This window comes from Gallus gallus, chromosome 20 (genome assembly GCF_016699485.2).
Source record: "Gallus gallus isolate bGalGal1 chromosome 20, bGalGal1.mat.broiler.GRCg7b, whole genome shotgun sequence".
Taxonomy (NCBI): domain Eukaryota; kingdom Metazoa; phylum Chordata; class Aves; order Galliformes; family Phasianidae; genus Gallus; species Gallus gallus.
The window spans coordinates 6,362,876-6,389,381 of record NC_052551.1 but is presented as its reverse complement, the minus strand read 5'-3'; the positions used below and the strand labels follow the sequence as shown (position 1 = coordinate 6,389,381).

Here is a 26,506-nt window from a genome sequence, read left to right as displayed (position 1 = left end):
GCAGCAGAACTTGACTGAATTAAGAATGACAGCTGTCTGATTCTTAGATTTTTCTGTTATTCGAATGCTTCTAAAATAATTACCCCTAGGCCAAATACTCAGCTATTTCTAGTCCCCTGCCGTTCCTATTTTGCTCTCAGGCTAGAAACTAGGCATTCTCTTTCATAGAAAAATCTTAAGCATTTTTCCAATTCAAAGGCTTGCAACGTTTTCAGTGACTGTTATGGTAGGTAAGTTAGGTTACTTGCTTGCTTTAATTACATATATGAAGAAATTAAATGAGACCATGCCTAAGGTCTCCATGCAAGAGAGCTCTGAATCTAATTATTAACACTAATTCTGAGCTCTTTATATACATATCAGCATATGCTAAGTTTCTTTATCCTTCCACAGTTTGCATGTGGTTAGAGGCTAATAGATCAGTGTAAGCAGCCCTGTGAGTGTGAAGCACCTGCCACCTGTGTTATGTGTTTGTCTTCAGTTGAGTTGGAATTAACATTTGAAGAAGGCTTTAAATGAGACCATAAGCTACCTCTTCCAGTTTATATCCACCAAAAAAGTATTCTGTGCTTTGAGATTCATCTACAGGATGAGCCACAAGTCAGGAAACCTGCAGTTGAGATGTTTATTTTGCATGGCATGTATTTAACTGAGTTATTTAAAACTTTCTACTGAACTAAGTAACTTTATTCAAGTACGTTATTTTTAAAGTGAAAGCATTTCCAATTAGGATTTATTTCCTAAAGGAGCAGTGAAATCCAACCAGAAATACTGACTACTAGAAGAATGTGACTTCTAAATGAGTGCAGTCTAGAAATGATGCCATCAGTGATGTGAGAAAAACAATTTCAGAAATCTGTATTGAAATTAGTTATGCTGCCAATATGAAGATCACCTGTTTTCATTTCTTTAGTGGCTTTGAGATGACAATAGCTACTTAAGTGAGTAGAAGGGATAGCAAAATAACTTTCTGATTCTGGTCACGAGGGGCCCTTTCTGCATTCGTGCTGATGTGGCTTAAGTAGCAAAAAGGCTCAAATGCTTTGGGAAATGTGAACCATGAGGAAAGACTAAAATCTGTGTTTTAATCTAGCAAAGTCAAGGCTAAGAGTAGACATGAGTTTTCAAATACATCAAATCTTAATGTAAAGACAAAGAATAATTTGTTTTCCTCAGCCATTGGAAACAGGACAATAAAGGCTTTAAATTTCAATAGAGATTAAGTTGATTAAAAACCGGTTGTAATATGGAGTCTGGACTTTGCTTAATGACTCTCATTTCATTTGCTTCTCGATCATTTTGCTGATGACAGTCTCAGTTAGAATTAGCTAAACCAGTTTGCAAATCAGAATTTTAAAATACTTAATGAACCACAATTTGCCACTTTCTATGTTTTTCTCTTCCCCATCTCTTCCTTAGGATAGAACTGTCTTGCTAGTTTTGATTTACTTTTCACAACACAAGCTAAGCTTGTTAAGTCTTAGGCAATTACAATGAAATGTTTGAGCATATGTCAACCTCCCAGAAAATTGTATTGTGTAATCCAGCACTTTGCTAGTCTGACAAGCTGAAGAAATGTTTCCAGTAGAGGAATCAATCAGAGGAAACAAATCCTCATCTATGTGGAGAGGAAGTGGGGGGAGGGGGGAAGTGCTAAAATATTGTCCTCTATGAGTTAGACTTAATTCTATTTACTATAGAGTGAACTTTTGGCTGCCTCTGGGAAGCTGTAACCTAGAATAGCCTCTGACCTTGCAAAACAGTGTTCCAGGTTGTTTCTTGTGGCCTCCTTCTGTTTTGGCTGACGCAGGGAAAGATCAGCTGAGGAAGTGACTTCCTTTGAACCTTTGATACCAGATTCTGTTGCTACTGCTGAATCTTGGCAGGGGTTCATGTTCTCTTGCAGTAGCCTTAGAAAAACCGACTGTCAGACTTCTCTTTTTGCAAAGGAAATAGTTTAAGTTGACTCATTCCAACAAATTATCTCTTGTTCAAGGAAAAGGTAGGATGTTATCCTCTTCTCTTTATACGTGTTTGTTTGGATTATGACTTTTTCACAGTGATTCCTGAAGTTTTCTGCTGAGTAATAGTTCCTACTCCTGAGCCCTTCTCTGAGTGTGTATGAGTAAATGTGGAATGAAGGGAGCTATGTTAAAGACAGTAGGGTAACAATGGTTAGATTAAGATTTTTTATTTTTTTATTTGAAGGCAACATCAACAACAGGTCCTGAGCAGAAGAAGAGATTGTTAGCCATCAGTGACAAAGTTTTGGGTTTTTAGTTTGATATTTTTAATTTAAAACTATATCCTGAATCCTCTGTAAACTTTGTATTTCAGAAGAATCAGCCATTAAAATTGCTCATCTTACTAACGGTCTGCAAATGTGTTTGGTACATTGCAAATAAGATCTTGTTCAAGTTGGTACATGGAAAGGATTCTTTCACTCTTAGTAGGCAGAGCTGTTCTTTCTCTCTTAGCAAATGGCATTTTGGTGGGGTTTTTTTTGCCTTCCGGTATGTGCATCTTAGTATTATATTCATGGCCATACAAGACTTGAAATAGAACCTGCCATTTGTGTGTCTCATGAATCATGCATTCATCAGCATGTGTGATACATTATTAATGTTTAATCTGAGGATTTAAGTGTTGTTGCTGAAAACCGTTCTTCTGAGCCTATTTTAATATTACTGTGTCAGGAAAAAATAAGAAAATCATTAATTATGCTTGTGTTTCTTATGCACGAATTAGATGAAAAAACATTGTTTATGCATATGACAGCATAAATACTAGGGTGCAGATGGACAAATAAAATTTACAGAGGACAATGAGTTGTACAATAGGTTCACTTTAGCTTTATTCCACTCCAGTAGGAGCCACTTCGCTTTGATTAAATCTCATGCACTCAGACCACGCAGTACACTTATTTTCTAAGCTTATCGTAAGTAATGCCAACCTTAGAAGGAGAAAAGGTAGCTCAGATTTTAGGAAGCTTCAATAGAGAATATATTGTTATAGTGTACTGACCTGTAGTAGTGTCCACTGAATTTAGCAAGATGTTTGTTAAGAGCAAAGATATAGGAAAAGAAATGCTATAATCTATAGAATGCCTACAGGCTTCCTAAGGGATGTTATGTAACTCTTAAGGTCTGATAATGAGTCTAAAACAAATAGGAACTATTTTGTCTCACTAAGTTATGCATGGGCAATTATAGTTAACTTTGTAAGCTGTTTCTAGGTTCACTTAGATGCTCATTCAGCATAGCTTTGTTTCAATTTCTGCCTTTGTCTCAGTGATGATAAGATTTAAAGAAAAAGGAATGCTGTTGGGATCTAAAAAGCTTTTATTGTACGTGATTGGGAATATGAAAATGTGTCCAAATGGAAATCAGTAATATGGTCAAATTTGGTATGATGCTAAACTGCTTCTGTAATCGATTGCAAATAATTGTAGTAAGAATTTGTTGAGATACTTTGTTAAATCTTCAGGCAGAGGTTTGCGTTTTGTGAACTGATAAAGCAAGGAAGTCTACTGTACAATACAATCAAGTTGAGACTTGATCACTGCCTAATAACGTAACAGTGGTGGGACGGTGGTGTAGGGAAGATATCATAGACCCCAGTGGTGTAGTTCACTATCATCAGACTATTGGAGCCACAGATGTGAAACAATTACTCTGGGGGGTAAAACTAGAAAGTTTTGTTTTTGTTTTTTGAAATCTTTGTGAGATGTTGAAGGGGCTGAGCTCTTTTGAACAAAAATGAAGTTTGAAGCTTCTGGTCTTTGCTGCTGCCTGTGCTGTTCTCAGTGCACCCCAGTCCTGTCTGCTTATCTCATTCCTGATTCTGACTAGCAGCACTTGACTTCAAGGATTTCTAACGCATCAATATATTTGAATAAATGTTTGATGTGTCTGCATGTGTTGGACTCTTATATGGGGGAACCAGTGGTGAATTTCTAGGGGGAAAAGAAATTCTAGTTGGTGTAGAGAAGATGCTACCTGGGTTATTCAGCTGAAGAGGTGCTGGCAGACTGTTTCCAGCTAGATCAGCACAACAGAGGTGCTCTTCCCACCTCCGTTTAAATGTTTTCACTCTACAACTGCTTCCTGAGCAAGAGAACATCCTATGTTTATGTACAGAAATACCCTCTTTGAACAAATGGAACCGTTGCTTTCTCATACTGTAATTCAAATCTTGATTAATCATATGCAGAAATAAAAATTCAATTTAGATGAAGCTACTGTATTTAAGCAGGGTTGTTTAATTCTCAAATTCATCCATGAGAAAGAAATGCTTGCCTTGTGTTTTCTGATACACTTTCAATTATTTGTTGGACGCTGTAGTTGCTGACCTGCATCAAAATACTATCAAGTCTAGCACTTACTCCCCTTACTTATTATTCACACTAACTGTGGATTTTAGGCTGAGTAGGAGTTGAATCTTTGTACCTGCTTGTTATTTTTGTTAAAAGGTTTAATTTCAGATTAGAATGGTCTTTCTGACTTTCTGAAGTGCTGTAATGATTTCATCTGTACCTCAAAGTTTGCTAGTGCTACATACTAGCCTTAAAATTTTGATCCATGCATCCCATCATTCAGCTAGTTTTGTTTGCTTTGTGTGTATTTAATAGCATGTCTTGTTTGCAGCTACTTCTGTTGTGCTCTTGTTTTTCTTATATAGCAACAAAGGAAGAACAAGCATTATTAGCAGCAGGAGACTAGCTGCAAACGTGACAGTGGTCATGGAAATTAAGTCAGTTCTAGTGCTTGTAGCAGATGAAGTTGGTAATCTCTTAATTAAATCTGATGCAGCTCCAGCTTTCTTGAAAATTCAAGCTTTCTGAACCCTCTGATTAAGTGCAGGCTTTTCTGAAATGACGCAAACCCAATCTAATGGATAGAAAGCAGTTGTAAATGTTTAAGCTACTCAATATTGTCAATTCCTGTAAAGCTGGGCTTGCTTATCTATTGGTTTCTCTGTTACAGCTATTAAGATGCTAGTGAGACAAACTTCTTTGATAAGTGTTATTTAGGTACCGATCAAACTCTCTTTAAAACATGATATTTTGTTCTTTGGGTTGTTTTCTTTTTTCTTTCTTAACCCAGTGTAAGTTTTTCTTTGGTTACAGATTTGTATTAGTTTTTTCCTTGGCAGCCCTCTTTTGGGAGGGAAAGTTTGCTTAAGTATATGATAGTGTAAAAAACACAAAAGCGGACTGTATACAATGTTAAGTATTTTGTATTTGTGTGTGTGTTTCATACTTGTGTTCAGAGCCATTTAAACTGTGTCTACGCTGTACTTTATTTCATCAAAATAATGTGAAGTTAGTTAAAAATGGTATGAACCATAACGACAGACTTAGTGCCTTGGTATCCAAGATACGTCAGCGTGCTGATAAGTTACTTGTTTTCCTGCTGTGAGAACTGGTTGCTGTATTTGATTCTTTAGCTGAATACAAACTAAATTAAATCTGCAGTGACCTATATTGTACTCTAGCTAATGACCCAGTTAACCTCTGGTTAATTTTTTGTCTCTTGGTGTCCTGGGAACAGGGACATGTTTACTTCAGTTGCCACAAACCTTTAGAAATGTGCCACTGGCATTTATTATTCTAGTGCTGTGTGTTTTAATAGAAATTAGCTAATGGGCCATGGGGGTATGAAGAAGTTGTAGAATGCCAATGAGGAGTCTCCTTTCGTTTTTCCTCCTCCCTGATTTACATGACTAAGCTTTTAGCTTTTCTTGGTTTTGTTTTTGTTTCATGAGTATTGATCTGTCTCCTGTGAAGGAAACAAACTGCCTAATGTGCAGGATGTCATTGTGGTTGGCAGCTTCCCAGACACTGCCCTCTTTTGCTTGCTTAAAATTGAACTAGAACCAGTACAGATATTGACAGGAAATTTTGTAACTAAGGACACTTCTAATTGCGTAGCAACATAATGCAAATGAATATGAATATAGGCATAAAGTAGTAAGATAATGTTTAAGAGTGAATCTGAATAACTCTTGTGGTAGTGCAATTCTTCTACAATTGGATGTAGTACTCTTCTATGAAATACACCTTTTTCAGTAAACTAAATTGTATGGGTACAAAATCTGTCAGGATAAGGCAGAATGACTGTCTGCACCCATTCACAGTAACAGTCATTATGGGCACCTTTGGAGCATTTATCATAAACACCTGATTTTAAGCATAGTGGGATTCTTAGAGTGACATTCTTGTTGTCCCTGCCTTCTCCAAGGGAAGATAGCTATGTTGATTTAGAAGACCTACAATGAGAGTGAAACAGGCCGGAATGCAAACTGTGAAATCTGAAGCCAGTTATTTAGTGAAGGAATTGTCTTTAGGAGCTGTAAGCAGCCCAGAGTAGGTGGAGAGCCAAGTGGGCAGTTATGTCTGCTGCTTCACAGCAGTGTGACCCTTCTCTGATACAGAAGTGATCATGTGAGATTCATTTTAGCATAGTAAAATGACTTAGTTTTGTACCATGGTTGGGGGGGAGGGGGACCTCACGTGTGGTGACAGCCTCATCAGGTTGGTTTTACTTGAGAGTGTGATACCACTGCTGTACCATTGCTGTGCATTTACAATACAGATTATTGAGGGACATGGTTTAGCGGGAACCATTGGTGAAGGGCGAATGGTTGGACTGGATGATCCTGTGGGTCTTTTCCAACCTTAGCGATTCTATGATTCTATGAAGAGGGTATTTATCCCAAGTTTTTTCCCAAGACCAGTTCATCTGCTCCTGTTGAGAATTCTTGACTTTTCCTGAGCAAATTCCTACTGTTACGCTTTTCCCTGTTTGCTGGCCATTTTTCCACTGTAACCTGGGCACCATAGGTTTGCATTTCTGGGTGGTCCTTGGAGAACTAGTTAGTTGCAGTGGTGCTTGGTCTCTTAATCTCTGGAGTGCATTCAGAATTACTTAAATATGCAATGACTGTTTCACTGCCATGTGAACAGTTGAAATTTCCGTAGGGATGCTACACAGTGGTAAATAAAGTTGGAAAAGTGTTTGTTTCACTGATACCTCTTGACCAGCTAATGACTGTTCAGCCTGACTATAGTCATTTTTCTCCAGATGTGAAAATTTCTTGCTCTTAAAATCAGTTTCTAGCAACTGGGTGGGTTCAAACATTGTTAGCAGAACAATGATCTGTACCTAAGTACAAGAAGACTTGAAAGTTTGAATGTTTGCTTGCTGGTGGCTTTGTTGGCTTTGTTCTTTTTTGATAGCAAACCTGATATTAATTTAGCCCCGTTCTGAACTGACTTGTGAAGCACCAGGGAACATGGAGATTGTAAGTAAATTTTCAGTGCATCATTGTTTTAATAGTTCTAACTGGAAGATTATTTTTTTTCCAGTACTTTGAACTTTTTCAGTCAGAAATTAGGGATGTTCTCAAACAGCAATCAGTTTATGCATGTTTAGTTGCAATTTCTCAGCTGTTGCTTGAACATATTAGTATAGTGCTCTTTAGGAAGCAGAAGTACAAGTAAGTTCAGATCATTTTGTGGACAGAAAGGCAGTTGGTAATTGTGATTTCCTTTTGGAATAGATTCCTTCTTTATGCTGGTTTTGCCTATGATGGCAACAAGAACAGGTAGAAACAGCTTGCTGAGTGCTCAGCCTTATGTTGTAGAATAGCTGCTTTGTAGAGAACAGATGGGTTCTACAGCAATCCAGAGTCCTCTGTCAGCCTCATAAACAGATGGGTTTGGTAGGGGATGGAAGCTTAGGCTGTTTTGCTTAGATATAGACACTTTTTCAGAGACTTGCTGGTTTTCTTTTGGGACTTTTTATGTCCTAAGAATTACTGCTTGATGCTTGTATGTTAAAAATACACAGTGCTGAGAGGGGGGGAAAGTTTTTTCCACAAACAGATTCTTGGGAACTTGCTCTGTTCACCCATGTGGTTTAGAACACCACGCAAAATAAACTGTCTGTGTTGTATACGTACTTGGGGTATGTTCTGCAATCTTGTAGACAAGCTGCCTCCACCAGCTCGGCAAAACGGGCTTTCATTCTTAACTGCCCTCATTTCCTTGTTACCTGTTTGGTTTATTTTATGTTTTGTTTTTAGAAGCGGTTAAAAGGCATTCCTGAGACAGGACTGTGTAAGCTTTTTCACTTGCTCTGAAACCACTGAATCCAAACAGGACTTCACTTCTGTTCTACCTGTGGTTAAACCACTTTCTTCCTCTCTTCTGAGACCCCGAAGAAAATGCCCTTTGTTTTCTCATGGGTTTCTGTGTGCGGCAGAAGAAAAAGCAAAAACTCAGCCTGTCTTGCTTTGCATTTCTTGAAAATTCTTCATAAACAAAACAAATTTTAAGTTATGAGGTGTTAAATCCCTCTGCTTTACCAGTTGAAGCATCATGAAAATGAGTCCTTTTTCTGTCAGTAACTGGAAAGTGCAGGGCATTCTGTGCGCGAAGGGAGCTACAGTACTCCACAGCTTAGTCCCTAGTCTTTTCTGTTTATGAGCTTATTCTGTCAGGGTCTGTTAGTTTTGGTATTGTTAGAGTTTTAACAGGATTTCAGACTTGTTGGTGGTCTCCATGGGTCCTTTCCCTATTTCACCTCTGAGTATTCCTACTGCTAGAGGAAAAAAGCAACTGTGACTGAGAAGATTGGAATTACACACAGTGTAATTCCCTTATTCATAAATTTATAAGGGAATTGCTTCTCCTGGTTAATGGTTGAGGAGCCAAATCGCAAGCTTTTGTTAATACAGGGAATATACTCCTCAGATATTCTAAAATCCTTAGCTCAGTGATACTTGTGTTGTTTTTTTTTTAATGTTTAAAAAGAAATCAACAAGAGAAGAAGTCCTTATGTAGATGTATGATATGTTTCAATTAATTTATCTAAGTCTGCAGTTGGTGCTATTTATCCAGTATAAGGAGGAGAATTTATTCAGGTTAAAGGTCTAGCCTGTGTTCCTTCCAAAGCAAGTAAGAAAATAGAGTATGTTGTATTGTGCTCTAGACAGTGCTGTCATGTGGTTTGTGCCCAGATGTAGTTCTGGGATAAAACGTTATTTTGCCCTCTTGTTGGAGGGGAAACCTAACATGATGTATTCGTCTATCACAAGTAGTTTCTGAATGCCTTATAATGCGATGCAACATAGCGCCATCAGCCTTCTAAGCAGAAAAAATATGGGAAAAATAAGGAAGGTGAAGGGGAAAGGCTTTCAGAAGTGCAGTTCACTGAATATGACTTTTATTGCACACTATTTGCAAAAGGGAACAAGATTTAATAAAAAAATCCAAATGATCACAACATATTTCATGCAGTAATGATTATTGTAATAATTTCTTTGAAGTGCTCGGCTCTGTAGAAAAGAAGTTATCTTCCGTATAGTTCCTTATTTCAGGAGTTTTTAGAGCTTATTCTTTTGTGTCGGATTACCTTTGACACCAACAATAAATTTAATTGAGACCATCTACAGTATGGCCACTTATCAAGAATTTAGATAATACCTCAGAGGTATCACAAAAGGACTTTGCATAAGTGTTCTGTAGTGTAAGTGTGATATGAGGAAGCTTATCTTGAATATTGTGCCTGGAAAATCTTTCTTTTGAAGTGTAAATACTGTAGTAGAAAAAAGGGGGGGAAAAAAGAACGTTACATTACTTTGGGGCTAAACATTTATTTGGAGACAAATGAGTAAAAACAGAATCGAGTTTTGATCTTGAGTGTGACAGGAGATGATCTGTTGAGGGCACTCATGAATTTGCTTGTTTAGCCCAATGGGTATAATTTCAAAAACATATTCCCAAAAGTTAAAATGTAAATTTGCTATGTAGCTCTAGGAGAAAGGAATTGCAGATTGAGACTGTTAGTTGTTTATGGACATTTAGTCCTTTACTGTCCACAAGACTTAAATACATACTTTGGGTATTGGAATCTATCCAGTTACACTTTGCTGTTCTTTAACAACATATCTAAGAACTCTGAAATGAAATACTGGAGCTTTTAACCTTTATGTACTTTTCTGTTGTCTCTTGGTGCTCTGTCAGTATTATGAGCCAAACAACAGCCGATTTGCCAAGTAGCTCTCAACACAAGAGTGTAGGATGCAAGCCATTTCCACAAAGCCAGGCTTCTTCCAGGCAGAGCGTAACAACACATTGTGCCCTCTCCAGGCAGAACCGGTGCCCGAGAAAACTTACCTCAAACTACAGTGTGTGTTTTTGGTTTTTATTCACAGTAGTGCAAAAGCATATCTTACTCAGAACGTTTATAGAAGGAGCAAAGCATGACTGTATCAAATTTTCTTGAATTGTTTTTTTGTCATTTCAGCCGTTAGTTGTGAATAGAATAATTTTTCTTTTTCCCCATCCACCTAATTCATAGCCTGCAAGTGTCACTTTTCTGTAACACCCAACTGTCAGAATAAAGCTCAGCAAATGTAGATGATGATATGAGAACACATTCTTGGTGTGAAAGGTGTGGGGGAGAGATAACTCTTAAGTTCGTGAATTCATTTCCAAATTTAATTTTTTTTATGCCATATTCTATTCTTGCCTCTGTATTAAGTTGGTTATAGTTGACTTAAAAATACAGTTTCACTGGTATCCCTTAATAGGAAGAGAAAATGCACATACTTTTACCTCTTTGGACCACTTCTCTTCAAAGACTTCTTTACCAATCAGAAAAATGTTTACATTTAGGCAGTTATACTCTCTATTGTTTTTTTGTTGATGCTCATACCACAAGCTGTGTGTGTGTGTGTGTGTGTGTGTGTGTGTGTTTGAGGTGGATTCTTTTGAAGTTTTCTTTTTTTGTCCATTTCATCTTTATGAAAACTCAAAATATTGTAATGAGAACAAAAAGTGATTCCTTTTTCATCGTATCTGAGTACTGAAATGTGGTGAGGGTGACTGTGCCCTACGGCATATCCATAGAGAGCTGCAGTGGCAGCCCCCTTAAGGGCCACATCCAGATGCCCTGCTCCCTATCTGCTGTACGGTGCTGTGGCTTACCTTGTTCTTGGCTGCTGTGCAAATGCATCCAATTAACTCTCTGAACAGCATAGGAAAGGAATGGCTATGACCAAATCTAAATAGGAGGGCTGGGAGGCCTCTGCTTTTAGTTCCATAGCCACTAGATCACGGTGCTTGACAGCTGCAAGAGAATGTGTGCATGTATTCCTGACATTTTACAGAGGCATGCTCAGCAGTGGAAACAGACTTGTCAGTCATCCGGTGTTGTTGTACCTGTGGTCAGTTGTCCAAAAGCTCCTTAAGTTTCAATGTGATGACGTAAGTGTTACAGAAACTTGGGATCTGTATTTTGTACTCATTGTGAACTTTTATTAAATGAATGTACAAATTCTCTAAAACTTTACAAAGCATATGCTGGTCATTCATTTTGCTCATTTTTAAACTCAAGTTTTAATGCTACCTTTTTCATTCTGAAATTTTTCTCATGTTGACTGTAAAACAGAGGTTAAAGAGAATTCTGAAATATTATTAAACTGTGAAATCCAAAAACATTGTTAGACCTGTGGCAGTAGGAACCTTTCTTCAGGTATGACCTGGCCATTCCTAAGGTATTAGATACACACCAACAGAGAGAGAAAAGATCTCCTTGTTCAATATAAATGTAAAAATGCTTTATACGCTGCTGATTATCTGTCTTTGCTTGAGTAACTGCAGCAGCTTGCAAATACCAAGGATTTGGCAGAGACCAAAACTGCAAATCCTTTGCAACAGCACTGCACTCAGATTAAGATCCTGTGAAATCTTTCCTCAGCCACTAATTTCACACTCCAGAGCTGGAACTGTGAACAGTTTATAGCAGATAAATCTTGTTTTAATAACAGCTTTCTTGGACTTTTGTATATTTTGAGAGGAATTGTTTTTTTGTGTGTGTGTGAGAAAACAGTATATATTTGTAGTAAATATTGTAACTTGTTAAATATTTCATTTTATAATTGTAGCATCTGTGACACTTTAGAGAATGTTGGGAGAGTAAGTCCCAGTACATAGTGCCATTGCAAACTCTTTTTACTCTGGCTGTTATGAGCAGGAATAACAAAGTAGCTTATTAACATTTGCTTTATATTTATTTGAAAAATAAGTGTTGTTTTTTTGCAATGGCATTTTATATTCATCGGGAAAAGAATTAAAAATGAGTCAAACGTTTTGTGAAAACTTAAAGGTAAAAATGTTGCATATGAAAAATTGGTGTTCATCATGCAAGTCATTTTTATTGTTTTGTTTGCAAGGGGGGCTCTCAGCAGTAATAAATCCCAGAAAACAGATAAGCACTATTCTAGTCAACCTACAGTCATAATGGGGAAGGGAGGGGGTAGAAGCAGGCTGTTTAATTCTGCAAGAGAGTGGTAGAACTGAGACTTGAAACTTTCTTCCCCAGCGATGTTGTACGGTTTGATGGGATAGGAAAAAAATCTTCCTGGGACATCGAGGGGGGGGGAGGGGGGGGAATAGTTTGAGAAACCCAATGAGCTCCATTTGGGTTACTGTGTAAAGAACATCATCTAACACATCTTCACAGTTTTGCTTGGAAGTGCTCCAGTATCTATCAGTTGCAGATAAGATCCAAGTTGTTGCACAGTCTGTGTTTTCATAAGTTTAAATCTTTAAGGCTGTGGGCAGTGAATCACAGTACTGTTGGTTTTTTTTAATGCATATACTTATTTTATAAATCTACAAATATACGTTCTTGGGAAAACTGAAAGAAGTGCTCATGGGGAAACTAGATTTGTGTTTGTATGTAGTAAACAAAGCTAAGATATTTCATGCTTCCATCTGAAAAACATAGCAGCCCATTTATTGTAATGTCAGTAGAATGTTCTTACTGTCAGATGTCCAGTGTTGACCTTGACATCAATGGAAAATCCTTCTGTAAAAACAGGATCTCTTCCTGCACTTGTAATAAAGCAAGCAAATCTCAGTATGAAGAAATGAGCATTTGTGTTGTGTGCTGGTTGCTCTGTGGTCTGGTGATGTAGTTTGATTGGTGTCTCTGTCTTGTACCTCCTGCTACCTAGGCTGGAGGTTTAATTTTGTGAAATAGATTTTGCATATTTGTATTTTTTATTTTTAATACTGTTTTCAGTATATAAGACAGGATGTATGGTTTTCATTATATGCTCATTGCTGAGTTGTTCACTTAGGGGTTAAAAAAAATTACATTAACTATGTAAAGATTGATTTTCTGCGTTTTCTGAAAGTATTCATATTGATGAGGAATTTGAAATACTCTTGGTAAATTTAGAAATGCATTTCGGATGTTTGTCTCCTTGCATAGCCTCTACCTACATATGTTTGGTTACAAAACAGAGGTGAAGCAGATAGAGAAATGACAGTAAGGAACACTGTGTGTTGTAAAAGAAGTGGAATGCCCAGGCTGGATGTGGCTCTGGGCTGCCTGGTCTGGGGTTGGAGACCCTGCACATAGCAGGGGGGTTGAAACTGAATGATCATTGCAGTGCTTTTCAACCCAGGCCATCCTGTGACTCTGTGAATTTCTTGTATATTGATAACTCTTTAGCAGAGGGTGTGATTGGGCACGTTATATTAGGTTACTCTTCATACATGGGACCTCATAGAAAAGATGTGTGGGTTTTAATTTATCTATTTTTTGTTTAGTCATGTGGCTACTGAATTGATTCTTAAAATAAAAATAAATAAAAAATCCAATATAATGAAAATGTGCAATGTATGACATGTACCATAGCTTAAAACGTCCCAGTCATGAATAAGCACTAAGGACAATTACTTGTTTCTTCACACCTTGCCCACTGTATGTCACAGCTGAGGAACTATGAAAATTTGGACTATAATTCAAATTTGAGGTACTTAATTAACTGCATTTAAAAAAAAAAAAAGTAGGAGATCTGGTCTTGATGAAGGCTTCTTAGTGTTCCTTCTGAGTATTCTTGTAATGCTATAGAAATTGTTTTAAAATCAGTAGCAATTAATAGCCTTGTTTGGAAAGAAGATACACAAAATTCAGTTTTGCATAGCTTAAATACACAAAATATTTAGTGCTTAGTTTATTGGATATGTACAAATAATGCAAACCTTTGTGATGTTATGTTAGACTGATGCTTAACTGAAACCTGTTATGGTAGTGTGCAGCTGTACTTCCTTATCACTGAATATTCTGGACTAGAAGGGGCCTGCAGAGGTCATTTAGTTTAAATCTTTCCTAGCAGGGATGACTTCAAAGTTCAACTGTAATTTATTGTTCCCAGTCTTTTTCGTAAATGCACTTAAAGTGTTATGTCTGAGCTGTGAATTCCAGCCAGTCAGCCTCTGTTATGGAGGTGGGCATCCCGGATGTCTCTGGTATCTCAGCTAGTGCAGAGTGCAACAAAGATATCTGGTAGGAGTGGAGGAATGGCCTCATTTAAACTTGTTGAAGAAAATATGGAGTGCTTTCTGACTTCTTGTGCGATGAAGTTCTCTGCACAACAGTTCTAGAGTGTGCTGCAGATAGCATGTACTCACCAATGCACGTGATAGAGAGGAGAAAATGTAACTTATGCAGACATCTCTGCTGATGCAGCTAACTGATTTTTACTAGAATAGTGTGCTGCTCTTCTAGCGTTGGTGACCTGTGTTATAGCCTAGCACAGTACAGAGTCAGTTTCTGTAAGTTATTACCAAACCTGGCAGGAGAGGAAAAAGCTGCACTGAATACAGTGTAGGTTGCAGAGGAGGGGTACTGTGAGCGCTTTGGTTTGCCATGGCTGGAGAGTTATTTCTTGATTGAGGGGATCAAACTGAGCCATCCTGTCATCTGTAGCTGGAAGGCAGTTGCCTGAGGTGGTGCTGGCAATTCAAGTTTCAATGGGAATGATTAGACTGGGGTTACCCAAAGGCTGCTGATTATTTTATCCAATCTGTCCTTGTTTGAACTTGTGTTGCTTACTTGAGAGCTCTCATTCTGTTGCACTAGTATATCTTCAGCTTTTGCTGGGTTTGGTGAGAGCCTATTCTTACTGGAACTTTGCTTTTGTACTTAGCTAATTTATCCATTGAACATATTTTATCCTAGTGGCTGGAAGAAAAGTATGATAGCAGAAAATTGTTGGCAAGGATAAGAGATTACAGGTCACAGTCATGTCTTTTCTTTTTTCACATGCATGTAGAAGGGACGTGATGATTAGCAAGAAGTTTTGTGCAGGAGCAGAATACCTCTTATAGACTGTCCTTACTGATTGTGATGTATTGCCGTAGATGATGCTCTCTTATTTTGTATTTAATGAAGTTTTTTTTAGTGGAAACAATGAAAATAATAATCTTTAGAAAGCTGTAAGTGATGTATTTTGGTATTAGGATCGTTGAAGTTTCAGTCCTTCATTTTCATTAGTCTTTTTTTTGTGTTTTTCTGTTCCAGTTTCTTGCTACCACACTTACATTTGAAAAGTAGCTGACTTTCATTTGCAGCTCCTTGCAGAGAATACTTCATCTCTTTCTATAATACTAGAAATTCCAGGTGATCCCCAAAATGTTTACCAAATGTGGTTGATAGTGCAATATGTGATTGTCTTTTCCATCAGGAAAGATTTTAAGGAGATTTTCTTGAAATGTTCCATTCCCTAGGCTGTGGGATAAAATAGCTTTGTGAAGAAATGACCAAGTTTTGGGGAGCTTTGTGCTGGCTCTTTGTTTTAATAGAAGCACATTCCATTTTGAACTGAAACTTTCCAATAGTAGACTAACAACAAACAGTGGACTGTTCTATACAGAGTGCCTCTATTTGGTCTGTTATGTAGGTTGCTCTGAAAGTAATGCCTCCTATTTATTTCCATGGAAACCAGCACAACTACATAGAGTGCTGTGCTGATGTCAGCAGGCAGAGTTGATTTCTCTTTCATAGTGTCTGGTATGATGCTGTGTTTTGGCTTTAAGAGGAAAGACAGTGTTGATAACGTTCCAGTGTTTTCATTTGTTGCTGAGCAGTGCTGCACAGAGCCAAGGACATTCTAGTTTCTCAGCTTCTTGTATGGGTCCCCCAGTGATGGGAACTAAGGGGGCACAGGGAGCTGAGAGGGGACAGAACCAGAACAGCTGACCTGAGCTGGCCCAAGTGTTATTCCCTACCATATAACATCGTGGGGAGGGGGGGGGGGAGAGGGGGAGTTTCACTTTAACAACTTTTTCTTTTAAAGGATTTTCACAGTACTACATTCCATAATATACAGTTATAGCAAAATCAACATGCAAAGCGTGTGATTAAAAGATGTGTACAGTTGGCACTTGGACATGTTTTAGCTGAGACTGTACCTACGTTCTGTACACTTGAAGGAAATTAATGGCAGTGTTTCAGTCCTTCAAGAAAAATTAATTATTCCTGCTGATTCCCACTTCCCATGTTTCCTCTTAACCCTGTTTTCTGATAGCTCAGCAGGTTTGGAGAGCCCCTGTTTACAGAATGTTTCATTGCTCTGAGAGGAGGATGTGGGCATTTAAAAATTTACCAGCTGTTTCAGGTCACTTACAGCTTAAGCAGCTCTTTCTTTTTGAATGATTTATTTTGTTGTCCTCTCGTTGGGTTGTCAGCAGTTTGTGGAGATTGTAACTGTGTCAGGAAAAGATCCTAATTAATCAGCTCAAAAAGATGGGTATTGTTTGTAGTCATAGAGAAAATGGAATTAGTTCATTGTGTGGACATGGTGTATTGCCTCTCCCCAGATGCAGCACTGAAAGAAAGGTGGCTGGCAGTCAGGCATTTGCAATTAGATACTGAAAAGAGAAAAGGAAGGGGTGAGCATGGGAGGCAAAGGAAGATAGCAGAGATTGGAATAGGATATTTCTTCTGGAAGACATGAGAGGATGTACATATGTGCACATTGTATGCCTTATAGGGAGTTGGCAGAACTAAGAGCAGACGTGGACAAGGAGCTGAGGTTTCCTCCAGTTTGAGAATAAGATGGTATATGACATGAAAAAGAAATAACCACAATGTTAAATAGGATACACCTCTGAAGTTTATACCTCCTGACTGACTGATCTGCTGTGGCAGTGCTTTGTCAGAGGAGGTTTGTCAGACAAGTGGAACACATTTGTTAGTAAGTAAATAATAGAATTTTATGTGAGTGTAACAGCCATACTGAAGTGATTAAAGACCAACTTTGTGCTACAGATGCAAACTGATATTTTTCAGAAATAAAAAAAATAAAATAAATTCTGGATGTCATCCTAGTAGATTGGTATGTTTTGGCTGAACTCATTATCAGGGTGAAAACGCATTGTACCTTGTTCTGAAGCATCTTGTCCTACCATTTGCAAGAAATACGACAAAGGATGAGGTAGGATTAGAAATTCATGATCCCACTGACATAAAGCTTTTTTTAAATGCCTGTGGAGGAACTGGTTAAACTTTGAGATGTGATTCTACTCCCAGTGGATTTCAGTGGGTATTGTTGGCGTACCTGTAGAACTTGATTTAAGCAATACTGTTTATAGATGTCTGTAGTCACCATTTGTAAATGCTCCCTTAATTATTAAACCATCCGGAAGTCTTTTCATAAATGTCTGCTTTTCTTGGACCTGTGAGTGCTTTATGTACGGTCAGTTTAGCACTAACAATGCAGACCATATTCTGGGAAAAACTTGTGTTGGAACCAGCCTGCTAACTGGGAAGAAGCTGAGATTTCTCAACAGTTATCTTTAAAATGTTCTGCAAGAACAACCTGAAGGTCAAGGCTCTTTTTGCTGCAGACCTTCACTATGGCGTAAGGTCACAAAACTTGTGGGGTGTTTATCATGGATGTTGTGTCCATGCAGACATGCAGGTACAGGTAAATTGCATCAAGAATCTGGAATGGATACAGATCCAGTCAGGTGCAACCCATGTGCGTATACACATTTTTAAATAGCTTGACTTATCATTCTGACAGCTTAAAAGCAGGAGTTAAGTGTTCTTTTTCTATAGGTCCCTGCTCTGTATTGTAGGTCAGTCTCTTCAGATCTCTGTGTTTTGTTCTGATTTTTCACTCTGTTTAATGCTTACTTTTCTGATACAACTCCGCCCAGCATGAACACTGTATGCTTGCAAGATAGAAAAGGGTTTCAAAACAGAGAGGGGCTCTTCAGGCCAGAATTAATTGGTATTTTTGGCTTGTAACAAAGGCTTATAGAAAATACTCTAATCCTTGCAGTTACATAGTAAAATATAATGGCAGTGTGTACAACTGCATCCATAAGAATGACTGAAAGCTTACAAAGGTATTTTGCTTTGCTTGTAGGTAGCACATATGAGAGGAAGTCACCATCAGAATTGTGTACATTGTGCATACCTCTGAATATTTGCTGTCTTGGGTAGATTAGAATGGGATGAAGCTGCCTTGTTTTTTTTTTTTGCTGTAAAGCTTATAATTTCTTGTGTGATTCTAGGTGATAATACAAGAGATGATGTTAAGACAAAATTTTTGTAAATGATGGCACTTGTTACAAAATGTAGAAGGGATGGGGAATCAGAAGTAAGCCAGTGTTCAGGAAGATCAACTGAAAATACCAATTAAGTATATCCTAATGTCAGTTATGTTTTTTTTATGCAGTTATCTTCAAACATAAGTGGCATTTGTTGCACCAGTTATAATTTTTAATTAGTATGGCTAAACTGCGTTTCTTGAAAGAGCCAAAATACAGTGGGTGTAAATTGTCAGCACTGTGATGACACAAGCCCAATTCTGCCTGAAAGTTTCAGTTGATTGTAATACAAATTCCAGCTAAAAACACTTTCAATAAAAGGATACAGTGGGGGGTGGGGAAGAAAAAACAACCAACAATTAGTTCTCTTCTAATAAGTGAAAAATAAATGTAGTTTTATTGGTTTCTTGATATCAAGAAATGTATTGGTTTATTTAAAGTTGCTTCTAACCTAAGCTATTCTATGATATCTCTCACTCTAGGGAGTGAATTCTGCAGTGGTGTGATATTATTAAATACTCCCACCTGTGGAAATAAGTACTTTGTACAGGAAGAGCTTTAAAAGCTGCCTTTATTGTTCTTTGGGCTCTATATGTAACTTCAGTGTGTTAAATTCCTATGTTATTGTTCTTGGAGTAATTAAGTATTTTATTCTGACTGTGTGTGTTATTTTTACCTTTTCTCTTGACTTTTTTTTTCCTACTAATCTTCTTCTTTGATTAGAAGCTCACATCTGCTCCTATATTCTTTTGTAGTTTCAGGTATAGTTTTCCTCTTTTTATTCCTCTCTGGAAATTCAGGTGGAACTGGCGTTGGGGTCAAAAACAGTGATGTTTTGGTGTGGACCATTTATGAATTGAAACAGAGAGAGAGAGATTCTGTTTGGACATAACAGTTAAATCCTTGTGTAAATGTTTATTTTGTCAACCATTTGAATTAATAATTTGTCTTTTACTGAAACTTTGAGGCTGCAAGGTGTAAATTATGTAATATAAAGGTACTATTTCATCATTCTAACCTCATACTAGATTAAACAGCAGATTGTATGGACAAACCTCTTTTTTGAATAATTGGTGGTACTTTTTCCAGATACAATACCTGAGGTACTTCTGTGCCAGACATATGATGCACTAATGAGAAATAAAGTAAGTCTAGCTATGTAGAGATAGTATCATGATTCAGTATCTGGGATTAATTTGTGTTATATTTCCTAAATCATCTGGTGAAGAACTCCCTCGTTATTGGAATGAAATAGTGAATTTCCTCTGCTGTGTTTGGCCTAACAGAAAACTATATTCATGTGGAGATGCAACAAATTACCATTCTGCACGTAAGACAGTGTTAAAAACACCATGAGTGAACCACTCAGAATCTTGTATTTGGTAATCCCAAACTGCAGTGAGAGCCCACTGCATTCCAGCCATTTGGCAACTGATAAACCATTACAGTGACAGTAGGAAATAACACTGTACGTAACTAGATGCTACTGGCTCTCCAGTTGGACCACTTAACTAACTGTAGGATGGAACATGAATGCAATTCCTGTAACTTAACAATTTTTGTAGTTGTTTGTTGTGTCACTCTGAATATAGCCAATGGCTTAACAGGAAGAAGAATGTTTACACACAATTCTTTCTTTATTGTTTATCTTGTATGTGTATAATACTTGTATGGGAACTGTTCAATCATGGCCTGAACCTCTGATTGACCACCTGAGGTGAGTGCTGAGTCAGCTGCAGGGGCACAGGTGAACGCAATTTCACCTGAGTGACCAGAAGAGGTGGAGCCTTGCTGCACCCCTCCTAGACCCCATTTAAGGGCTGACTCCCAAGGAGGAAGAATCTCTAGCTGGAGATCCTTCCTCTTGGAGCCCTTCCATGATCCCAGGACACAGGTAAGATCTTTATTTCATTTCTCCTTTGTAACACGATAATCTCTCTGGTCCAATACCTGTATACCTGTTTGCCATACAAATACTGCTGTGATTTGTTGTTGTATGAGCATAAACATTCTGTGATCAAATCCTGGGATAATGACAGTTACTGAACTATGTAAGTAAAGGAAAGTTGTTGAGGTGTAATCTTGAGCATAGGATGCACAGACAGTAATTCAGAACTGTGTCATATCTGAAAATATTTGTCATTTGTGACCACACAAATAATTGTCTCATCACTATTGCATCTTCATGCAAACTAATCACTTAAGATATGAAGGGAAGTATAAATTTAATTGCTTCTTCTAGCCTAGTCTTCTGTGACAGACAGTAACGTCAAAATTCTCAACCAGTTGCTGGGAGATGTTCGCTTACTTGTCAGAGAATCCCTGGTGATGCAAACAAATGAAAATGATTAATAGTTCTGCCAGGAAAACAGAATTCCAGTTCCTTAGTCCTGTGTCTGTTACTCTGGTGAGAAGACTTAATCAAACCTTACCCAAGCTTATAAAAGTCAGTAACATCTTTCCTCCTAATCATAAATGTGATCTGCATTAGCAATTTCTAAAGCTCTGCATAGAATCTTTCCTTGAAATTGGTATGTTGTGCAAAATAGTTCTGAGGCAATCAGCTACACAAGTTCAGTTACAGGCGGTTGAATGTTTTGTATTTCCTCAAATCTCAGCTGTTTATATAAACTTTTCTCAAATTCCATATATAAGACTTTTAACTGGGGGTATGCAGAATTTTATATCTTGGGTTATATCTGTTTGGTTCATGTGTAGCTTTCAGTTACACAAAGTTCCAACTCTCAGAACTGTAAAAATGCGAAGGAGTGTTTCTCGGTGCAAGATTAATCCCAACTTTCCAATGTTATATGTTTCCAATAAAAAGGTAAGATTATTTTTTTTCTTCCAAAATATTCTGGGCTGCAGTATTTTGACTAGACAGAGCTTTTAACTGTGGTGCCGTAGACAGTGACAAGTGGGATTCCTGAGATGCTTGGCTAGCTGACAACTTCAGGTGACATGGCAGAAATTAGGAATAAGGAAGGAAGGGATGCCAATCAAACTGACTGGAAGACAGTAAAGTCTTGTGATTTTGAATGTTTTTGAAGTTGAACTATTTTGACACCAATCTGCTATAGCACTAAAGGGTTGTATACGTGCTGTGACTTTGACAGGAATAGTCTAAACTAATAATCCTTAGCAAACAGCATATTAGACATCATGAAGGGCCATTCATGGAACAGTTCTTTTGTAACTCCTGTCCAACACCACTATGGAGGTCGCAGAAAACAAGCAGGTAAAGAAATGCTAGCAGAGTCTCTCAGAGTTGGCTTACTGGATTTTATTTTTTAGGTTTTGTACAAAATTTTCATAAAAGCTTTACGATTTTGTTATACTTAACTATGACTACTTAATGTGGAGATTGAACCACGCAAGATTATTATATTCTGATTACTTATTCTGAGATTAATCTTGAAGGTTGGTTGGAAGGACAAGTGCTCAGCGCTCCATTTCAACTAGAGAAATAGAGGAAATTGAGGTGTTTATAATTCATAGCAATCATTTTGAATGTTCATTTTAGTGTGAGCTATCAAACTGGAGAAATGGGGAAAAAAAATGTTGAACAAGTACAGAATTCTACCAGCGTGCTTGAATTTCAGTTCCCTGTGATTACTCAAGGGCAAGGTAAATCTCTTGCAATAAGATTACAATGACATTATGCTGTAATCTATGAAATGTACAAGGATCTTAATCCACAATAGTAGCCATTTTTCTTAACTTAAGAAAAATAGAGAAGATGCAAAGAATGAAAGCTTGGCTTTTTTTGCTGTGTGTGTGTATGTATATACACACCCGTATGTGTATATTTAAACTAAGATGAATAATTGGGGTGCATACATATATACTGCATATATGCATCTATACATACGTATATTTAAATATTAAGAAAGTCTCATTCTCACGTTCTTGCCATTCTTAGTAGAGGTTTTGGTATCATACTACTTATAGGGACTGTTGTGCACTCTTGTCAATTTGGGAGTAGAAAGTTAAGATCAGTGTTTGCCTGCTGTTACATCTGTTACACCAGTTCAGCATACTCCCTGAGTGACGAATCACCTGTAAGTTCCTCAATATTTTTGGGGTAGTACAAGATGACTTAGTGCCATGCAAGATGACTTGGTGCAAGCTGATGGAAAGAAGCCTTCTAAATGAACGGTGCCCTTTGTATTGTGCTCCTGGGCTCTGTTTCCTGGGTGTTTGAGGACCACTGAGTGAAGCATTCTTCTTGTAACTGGAGGGGAAAGAGCTGAGCTCCCTCTTTTGTTTGTTTTCTTTCAACAGCAAACAGAAAATAGACAATAGACAATTCTTATCTATGCTCCAAAACTTTCTTTCTGAAAATTTACATTCCTAATGCGTGGTCATCTGAAGCTCTCCAGTGCTCTTAAGTTATGCTATTGCTTCTTGACTAAATCAGCAGTATAATCCTTAAGTAATACAGCAACCCGTGCAGGTGAAGCTGTTACGTAGATTGAAAAATTACAATTTATAGGGTTTCAGTGTTCAGTTGGGCTCCAACCTCAATAAATTTCCTGTGTGATATTTCTTGCATGTGGTTGCAGTTCTAACAAGTTAGACTGTTTTCCAAGCTTTGTGGACTCTTAACCTACAGTTCCTATTTCTTGGTGTGCTTGTCACAGATTTCGGAGATCAAGGCTGGATCTGCTTCTCTTGAAAATGATCTATGCCTTTTCTCAAGATAGCTGATAAGAATGTATTTATGTGGCAGGTGGGCAGTGTGGAGTACAAGAAAGTACAGCACACACTGACCCTGGATTAGAAAGTAATTTTCTTAGAAGATGACAGTGTCTTGTGCTCTTTAACTTTACTGGTTTGTTTAACCATAATGGTTAAAACAGGCAGCTTCCTCATTTTAGATAACTTTTTGATCGTAATTCATCTGGGCTTTGTGTTATAATAATGGTAGTCAAAAATCTTGTGGCTTATGCTGGATGAAGCTGTCCATGTGCCTAAACTGCTTATCAGGGTATGTGAAGGGCTCATGGTTTAGTTCACCAGTAACTATTTTAGGTAACTTCTTGCCTGCTTTAATCATCTCTGTGAAAATACGGCATGTACCTGCCCTCTGGGAATCTTATATGAGAGAATGAAGCATGTAGTGAACTTAAGCCTTAGAAAATGGCTTCCAGGGCCATTCCAAAATAAAATGGGTGCTTCACCGCTCCTACCAATGCAGGAAAGTCAGTAATATGTAGTAGCTCTGTCAATAGCTGATAGGAATTAAGGAGAGTTTTCGAGCAGTATTCTCCTTCAGCATTTTATCAGGCTGTCAGAAATCAACTGCTACAAATATCCAGATGCTTGCATCATCAAAGAACTGTGGTTTTAAAGGTGACGATGATGTGTACTGCTTTAGTAACTTTATGGTCTGTTAGTGACTGTGGGGGTAAATAAATATAGTAAAATTAGGGATGTGGAGACTAAGGAAACAAAGTGAAACATTAAAAGTTAACAGTAGCATCTACAGAACTTACTAGGTGTTGACAACAGACTGTACTTTTGCTTTGCAGAAAATATACTTGTACTGAATGTTGGATCAGATAAATGATATATCTAGACTGTAATATTGTTTTTTCCCTATTTTAATTTTGTTCCTAAATAGGAATTCCTGAATTACTTTCTGAAGAAACTCACTTTTGTTTGATTTCCTGTGTGCTGAATTCTAGATCCTATCTTGGGCATCTAAATAAAAGGTTTTATAACAAATACTTCCTCATGCTTGTTAATGTTGAATTCCTTGTAATATTTAGTCTAGAGTTGATTTTGGACTAAATATCAATGTCAATCCCAAGTTGGTTTTATTACACGCTTTGCAGAATGCTAAAATATTTCAGATGTTGGTGGTCCCACAGTCAGAAATGTAGCCTTCTTAGCTAAGTGAAGAAAAGACAAAACTCTGGATTTACTTTGCTTGTAGAAGAAGTATTTGTGAACCATAGGAAACTATCTTAGCACTCTAATATGTATTGTCTCTTTGCCTCATTAAGTGTAACTGGGAATAGCATTTACGATGAAATTACAGGAAGCTGAATGTTAAGTAGAAACTAGCTTTAAAAAACAAACAAACGTAAGTGCCTGAGAAATTTTCTCAAAGACGGTGTTTATTCCTGAATATTATACATATGTGCCCCACTTATGCACCTGCTGGATACTTACCTGCTCATTTGTGTCAAGATCCATATTTTTAATCGGCTGACTTGGACGAGTTTTCTTCATAATTGCTTTCCTAGTCAAACCATTAGACTGGCATAGTAACACCTTGGTAAGAGAAAGAGTAATGGTAGAGGGAGGTAGATGCAGTATGGGTAAATGAGGTTTATTAATGTCAAACATACTCTCTTGTTGAACTGTGGCATTGATAATTAAAGATGTCTTTGCATCATTGGTGTAAATGTGAATAGTATCTTTGCCAATGGAAAAGAAAATGATGATGGCTGTTCTAATGACAAAAATGTGATGCAGCTAGACCTGCTTTTAGTGGTGTGATGTTCTTAAAGGCTATTATTTCCAGATATTACCTGGAATGGAATGGAAGTACCTTCACCAATGAGTACTTGCAAATATTAAAATTGACTAATAGTGAATGATACTTTAGTGACATTTACTTTGGAATTCTATAGCAACTGATCTCAAATTTAAGCAAAAGTGTATGCCTGTACTACACTGCATAGCTTCTGTACATTCGGAGAGATGAAAAATGAGATGTTCAAAGGTTTGCCTCAAAGTCAAGACAGACTGTTGTGGAATACTATCTTTTTTCTGGTTACAGATGATTGTTGAGAGAGGCACACAACAGATTTAAATGAGGAGGTGTGTGTATTTCAGTTAACCATATCAACAGTTCTTTCTTAGAATAATTTTTTGAAGGCTTAGCCAGGCTGTTGCAATAGAAGATTTTAAATGCTATGATGCCTAAGAGAGACTATTATGATAGACCTACTGTTCTCTCCTCTACTCTGTGCCTGGAGACACTGATAGTAAAGAAATGGCAAGAAAGTAGTTTGTGCTTCAGCTAAACCAAAGTGGAGGAGTAGCTACTTAGTACACTTCAAATGCTTTCATTGACTTTCTCTTGCAATCAAATATTTTAAATAAAACTTTTGTGCAGCAGTTTTTCTAGTCTGTTATTAGATGTGCAGTTATTCAGCTTTCTTATCAAAATTCTTCAGTGAACGAATTGATACTAGTTGTGATCAGTTTAATGTATGACAGGCTTATCTCTGATCACAGTCTGTGATGTGTCTTCTATAACTTCTGGAAGTATGGCCTAAAAGCTTCAATCATTTCACTTCAATACAAAAGTACATTTTATGTGTCTTCAAAGATGGAAAAGAAAGTATCCCTCTAAAGACTCATGAAGTAAGAGGAGGCTTAGGACAGAACTTAATTACATTAACACTCTTTGAATTTTAATAGTTGCAGTCTTCAGAACTTACCCTGTGATAAAGACTTTTGCTTGTGAATAAAATCACAGGAAGCCTCAGCTTTATTACAAACAAACTTATCAATAAATTAAATAGTTTAACTTCTGTATTTTAAATGCAAACTGGAATTTAGTTAATGAAATATTTGCTGCGTAAAACATTTTTCTATCTAATTTTGAATTATCATTACAAAAATTTGATTGTTTGCTAGAATGATTTAGACTCCTTCACTTCTACAGAATAGATTTTTTGCAGTTCTTGTAGCTACATTTGTTTTCCCAAAGCAGCTATTAATCTGGGAAGACTATCCTTTTCCACCCTGTCCTACACTAGCTACGATTCCTGTAGATAGGACCAGTGATGTGTGCTTAGCCTTCATGGATCATTTGCAGCACTGGCTTCCATCAGGGATATCTTGGATGCAGGAGTGACCAGATAGTCTTGGAAATAAAACATCAAAAACAAGAGTAGCCATCTTATTTTGGTTTTTTTTTCATTTCTTAATTCTTTTTTTCAGTATATCCTGCGGAGTTGAATGATGTGTACGTGTTGTGCACTGTATTCCTCAGGGTGTTTTACCCATGGATTTTGTAATTCACACTCTTTGAAATTCTACATAATATTTGTCCTTTTT

At 37.4% G+C, this 26,506-nt stretch overlaps 1 protein-coding gene across 2 annotated transcripts in view; it reads left to right on the top strand.

The window, feature by feature from the left end:
- SULF2 (sulfatase 2) overlaps positions 1-26,506 on the top strand; it is a 149,984-nt gene that overhangs the window by 22,941 nt on the left and 100,537 nt on the right. The window contains exon 1 of one of the 2 annotated variants that reach the window (XM_040650938.2): positions 1,853-2,002. The exons of the other annotated variant lie outside the window; for it this stretch is intronic. The gene's annotated coding sequence lies outside the window, so the exon portion shown is untranslated. Of the gene's footprint in view, positions 1-1,852; positions 2,003-26,506 lie in introns of those variants that run through there. 2 annotated transcript variants of the gene reach the window in all.